This window comes from Daktulosphaira vitifoliae, unplaced genomic scaffold, assembly GCF_025091365.1.
Source record: "Daktulosphaira vitifoliae isolate Bord-2020 unplaced genomic scaffold, ASM2509136v1 Scaffold_2, whole genome shotgun sequence".
Lineage (NCBI taxonomy): Eukaryota > Metazoa > Arthropoda > Insecta > Hemiptera > Phylloxeridae > Daktulosphaira > Daktulosphaira vitifoliae.
This window is the reverse complement of record NW_026099573.1, coordinates 7,230,404-7,237,298: the sequence shown is the minus strand read 5'-3', so window position 1 is coordinate 7,237,298 and position 6,895 is coordinate 7,230,404.

The window sequence follows — 6,895 nt, the reverse complement described above, 5'->3', positions numbered from 1 at the left end:
ACTAAAAATAAATAAAACAATATTATTGTGTACAGGAGACAAGTTTAATCCCGATTTAATATATTTAAAGATGTTATCTACACAATATTGTAAAAAGTGTTCGTCATTAAGAGAATTATTGAGAATATCTCAAAACTAAGTTAGTAATTTCAAAAAATGTACATTACAACCTAGGGGTAATCGTAATTTATTAAAATTGTAAAAATTATATTATATATCTATAATTATAGCTATCTGTGTCGACCTGATCACCTTGCTACTCGGCAATTGCTGAGAGCCTATAGTCTATGGACTCTCAAACCCTTTCTACATCCCTATTATGTAAAGGTAATGGACCACTACTCAATATTATTATTCTCAATATATTCTGAAAATTATAAGGGAACCTTCCATTCCTATAATAAATTATTTAATAATGTTGATAGTGGATTTACTAGAAATTATTTAGCGGGTACCAAGCCGACACTGACAGTTTTTTAACAGAAACATAAAATAAGATAAAATAAAATAAGATCTATTTAAAAATAAATATATTTTTTACGAAATATTTGGTTTCATTAAATGTCTGTCTTAGTCATATTAACAGTATCAGAATACCTTAAAAGAATTCAATAGAATGAATGAAAAAATACTAAAAAATAATAGTATTTATATCTTTTATGTCAGCGCAGTGGCGTATTTACGGAACTGACAATAATAAACAGAATAATTGTCCCCTACTCATGACTATACGTTTTTCTTTTTACTAATGGATATTTTTTATCATATGAGATGAACAAAAATAATCATTTGTACAAATTTTTTTTATCAACCACAAAAACGAATCATTGATAATTTTTGTTTAAAAACTATTATCAGATTTTCGATTACAATTATTTAAACTACTATAGTTACTGCAGTTTATGGTAGATCTTAAATCCTGTTCAAAGTATAATATTCTTAATTATTAATTAATAACTTTAATCTTGTTAAAACTAAAATTTAATGTCGTCATACAAAAGATGCAATCATTGGCGTATTTAGATATTTGTAATGGGGACCTAAAATAATAAGGTACCATAAAACTACTTTTTTTTTTTGTTCATTAATTTTATTAATACATATTTTAGATTTTTTTGAAAAGAAATTACATTGCTTGATACAATATTTAAATGATTCAGTTCATGCTCCACTAAATACGCCACTGGATGCAATAAATATAATTTTATATTTATAACACATAAAATACAATTTATTTTTATATTTATATATTTTAGTTTTGATGCGAAGCAAAAAGATACTGATTTAACTATTATGTGTTTTTTAGCTTCGATGTGAAGCTGAGAAAATATTGGTTTTACTATGATGTGTTTTTTTTTGTGTCTGTTACCACTTTTTCTCAGCTCTCACCGAACGGATTTCTTTCAACGATACGTCAAAAGATCACAAATCATGTTTAGTCGAAGACATTACCCTCAAAAATTGAAAAAATTCCCCATTAATGGGGGAAACATCCAAAAAAATTACAATTTTAAAATTCGGTAATTTTCGACATTTTATTAACTTTCTTAGTTAAAAATGCCATAACTTTTTGAAAAATGAATGAATAAAAACAAATTTTTTTTTAGATACCTTAGGTAATTTTTTGAAAATCTGATCTTTTACCTGCATACAAATAGTTATACAAAATGTCAACTTTTGTACAAAAAATTTACTATTTCAAATTAACCTTTGAAGAAAATGTTCTGAAAATGCTGACACTTTTATATAATATAATAAACTTTAATTTGAAAACAAAAATTTTTATCCCATGGCTTATCATTATAGTGAAAACGGATACAAAGTTAAAGAAAGAATTACGGATATTATATAAAAATTCTCAATTTTATATTTTATTATTTTCGATGCAAAGCTGAGAAGATATTAATTTTTTTAAAACTTTATATTGCTATAACTTTTTGAAAAATGTATGGATCAATACAATTTTAATTAGCTTAATATGCCTCTTCTCTTTTTAAGATAAAAACTCTACACCAAAATCAAACAAAAATATAAGCATTTTCTGGTTTTTTCTAAATGTTATCACCATCTCTTCTCTATTGCCTGTATATAAAATTCTAATTCATATTTGATACACGTTAGTTATTACTTGTAATTAGTGATACTTAATTGTATAATTTTGGATTTAATGTATTTTAAATGTTCAGTGACTTATTATTAAAAGTTATTAAAATAACTCACTATTAATATCGGTTAACTTTTTAATTTCAATTAAATTTTGAATTTTTATAATGTCTACTAAATTGTTTAATACTTTTAATGTTAAAAAAAAATTATTTATGTGGAACGCGCCTCGATGTAGGCGTGGATCCAGAAAATATGTTTGGGGTGGGGTTCATCACATATCATGATTGAATGATTTTTTTGTTTTCATTCATAAATATTAAACGATTGAAAAAAAGGGGTCATAATTTAGTTTTGTTAACTAATATAATTCATAAAAAAATAATTTACTATAAAATATAAAAAAAAACGTATTAAAAAATTTTAATACTAAAAATATTGAATACATACATATTCAAAATTCAAATAAATTAAGTAACAAAGTTCATTGTTCTGGATCTTTTCCCTCCGAATTTTGTTATTATATAATAAATTTCGATGTTAATGTTACGATGAATCTTAAGCAAAGCAAGTACGGTAAGTTGTTCCTTTACCGTGTTTGCACATAACTATGTCTTGAGCCGACCGCGAGTAGAGAATTGTCGTTCCACTGTTGCAACACTTACAGGAGGTGTAGCAAGTATTTGGTAACAGTATAAAAATATTTGGGAATATATTCTGGTTACGTTGTACAATTAATGATTATTGTTAATTTAAAATAAACAAAAAATATACACATGGTATGGGAGCAAAGCTCTCATGCTCCATTTATATGTACAAATATTAGCCTAATATTATCCTGTGCGCAGGACATAATTGATACAATCACAGTTGTGGATATTTAGCTATAAGTAAAATTTAGGTACTACCACATTTTTACTTAGAAATTTAAATGTTTTAACATACTTATAGTATAACTGAAATTTAAATTTAGTGATTTTACGTTTTATCAAACACTACTACTTTCTGTACACAAAAAATAGAAATATTTACTGAACAAATACAAATTATAAATTTAAAATGGTTTAATAAAGTACTCAACAGATAAATCACTTATTTCATTAAAAAATTGATATTTGACAATTGGATAAAGAATTCAAGCAGGGATCCAGAAAATAATCCCAGCATAGTAATCAAATTTATTCCAACTAGAATATTCCATCCCTCTTATATATTTAAAGTGAATATATAAATATATATAGATAACGACCATAAATGTAAATTAGGAGAAGGGCTTGACAGAAAATAGCCTCAGCTAAATATCACTCAAAACCCTAAAATTTCAGAAAAGACATATATTATATAAAAATATATATGAAGGGAGAAATTATATATAAAGAGTCTCTTCAAAATTGTTGTTTTAATTGCGTCCATGATAANTCTTCAAAATTTTTGTTTTAATTGCGTCCATGATAATTATTAAAATTAATAAAAAAATCAGGAATGATAACTGACAAAAAAAGTTCTTCTAAAAGTTTTTTTTCGTGATAAAAAAAACAGTATAAATATATCAGTTGGGTCACATAAGTTTGGCCTTAGTTAAGGCGTATCAACTAATCTTTATTTTGAAATAAATACAACTTATCCCTCCCGTTAAAAATTATTTAAAATTTTTTTAAATAGTTTTCCTCCATTTCTTTAATCTTCAAATATAGGTACAATAAGGAACAAAAATATAAAATATAAATTTTTAATTTTATTCTATAGAGTAGAATTAAAAACTTATCATCATGCTTTTAGTTATTAGACGTAAAATGACCTTATAATGATCCAAGGTCGGTTGAATGATCGACACTAATAATACAGCCACATGATGTCTGTCATGATACTTATTTTTATCATCTTCAACGTACGAAGTAAACGAGAAGACTCGTGGGGGGCCTCCACGCGGAGAGACATTTCCAACCCCCCGCGTTTGTTATGCTTGAAAATGATTGTTAATGCTTTACAAAAAAGACCGTGAGATCAGCTGAGCGGTTGAAAAAAGTCAGTCTCGTACTTTAATCTATCTACGAAATAGTTATGTAATTCATAAGTCACAGCAAATTATAAGAAATTATGATACTGCCCAAATTGTGTATATATTATGCAGTTGTTAAACGGTAAAATTCTTTTGTTTTTGTTGGGCGATATAAAAGGCCAAGATTTTATCTTAATTTCCTTTTGGAGTCTAGTTTTGTCAGTTTCGGGTGTACCAAAACATTAAAAAGGGATATCTTTACAGAAGCTTTACTTATCAAGTACATACAAAAAAAATGGGTATATATAACGAGAGGCAAAATTCCTTCAAATTTATACCTATACAAAGTAGAACAGATTTAATTCCAATAACTTTTGATACACTTAAAATTTTAATGTAATTTTTTAAAAAATAATTTATGCATTCTCAAATTACATTTTAATCATATTCATTATTATTTGTTTTAATTATACATAATTGAAAACATTTCTATTCTTAATTTAGAATTTTTCAATATTTCAAAGTAGCCAGTCTTTACCACTTTTCTTATAAAAATGATTATCATTAACCATTTATTATTTTTAACGTCCGGTTTAACAGGGTGCCTTAACACCTTATCTTCTACGTGCAAACGACTGTTTTAGTTAAAAAAACATGCTATTTTTGTGTGTAAAATTTTCGATTTTAAATTTTCAACTTTAAATGGCTATAACTTTTTGAAAAATGTATAGATCAACACAAATTTTTGTTTCTAAATACATTATATATACCCCTTTCATCCGACTTACTTTTTTTTTAAATCGGCCAATTTGGCCATACACAGATGTCGTTCAAAACTTGAAACATACTTATAAAAAGTAGAATTTTTTCTACTTTTGAAAATGTTCCTAAAATACTGCGTTCTTTAAACAGATGTTAAATTAAAGCTTACATTATGTACTATAGAATAAAAAAAAAAATTTCCTGACGACCTATCTTCTATGTGCAATGACTGACAAAATTGACCAGAAAAGTAATATTCGTGTTAAAAATCAATGTTATTTTAGTGCTTAAAACTTCCATAATTTATTGAATAACAAACGAACCAAAATATTTTGTTTTATATTGAAACCTAATGCATTTTCCTTTAATTGGTATAATTTTTTTGAAAATCTGACCCTTTACCTGCCCACAGAGAGTGATTTAAAATAGCAACTTTTTTTACAAAACTCAACTTTTGCAACTTAAGTTTTAAAAATATTCCGGAAAAACTGCATTTTTAAAACATATGTCAAATTTAAGTTTATGTTACGTACTAAAATTAAACAAAAAAATTGTCCCGACGACTTATCTTTTTGTGCAAATGGTTGCCGTAGTTAAAAAAATGTGCTATTTTTGTGTTCTAATTTTATTTATTTATTTTTTGTTTATTTTAAAATACCTTATAAGGGTTTGCAATAGTAATAAATCCACCAATAAATATAAAATTAACATGAATCTAACTTACATTAAATATAAATTTATACTTATTTTAAAAATTTTGACTCTTCAAAGTTAAGAAAATTTATTTTGAAAAATTCAAAATTTGTATAAAAAGTAGAAATTTTTTAATTAATTTTTGAAAACTTGCGTCTTTTAAATTTATATTAAAATAAAGCTTATTTTATGTACTAGAAGTTCAAAAAATAAAAATTAAATTTTACAAATTTTGTACCGACGGACCTATTTTCTATGTGCAAATGGCAGTCGAAGTAGAACAAAAAATAGGATTTTATATTGCTTTTGGAATAATCGACCAATTTCTTAAAATTAAACACTATCTTAGATTTGCATCGAAGCGTTTCTTATGATAGTGATTTTAATCACTTCAAATATCATCTATACTTGTTCCACGACTCCACTGTACTACCGTTTTTTAATATTCAACTGGAGTTTGGTAAATTCATGAACACTTTTTAATCCTAAAATCTGAATAGCTAAATAAATAATAATGTTAGTGTTATATTAATTTCCAGATTTTTTGTAATGTTTTTTGTCAGATTTCATTGGGGGACATGATACTTTTGCCCCCTCGTATTTTGACCAAGGGGCAACTGTCCCCCTTACCCCACTGATATTGTTTGTGACAGAGAAGACGGAAAATATATATTTTTTTTTAAGCTTATAACTCAATTACTTGTTCTAAAACTGTTATCGAACGATTAGTCATTTATATAAAAAAAGTGTTTAAAACTGGTCATTTTGAAATTTAAAATAAATTTTTTTTTAAATAAAAATATGATTTTAACGTAACCTAAGAATGAATAAATTATTTTTTAAAAATACAATGAAATCTCGATTGTATCAAAAGTTATAGAAGTTATCAGTTAGATTTGTTCCATTGTATTAATGCTATATTTCCTCAACTGACAACGCAAGCTGAGACAATTTGATAAACAATTATTAGTTTATGTAGGTTAAAAAGTCTTGATGGCGGTGTATAAATCAAGTGCTGTAGTGTACCGTTTTATTTAGTAACATGATTATTTTCAACAGTCATCCTATTATAATTCAAAATACACAAAGTATTCCACTAAGGATGACGTCGTCATGGCCGCCCTAACGCAATGTATATTTTACATTGTACGCATTATAATATTGTGTTCGCTGTACATAGTAAAATGAAACAAAGATAGTATTATGCCGACCGCTTTTTAAGAGGCTGCGGCATAAAAATTTGTCAGTTTCATCTCTCCGGACGTGATGAACGTCCGTGTAGTTATCACTATTACTGTATAATTAATATTCTAATATATTAGCGAATTCGAACATTAC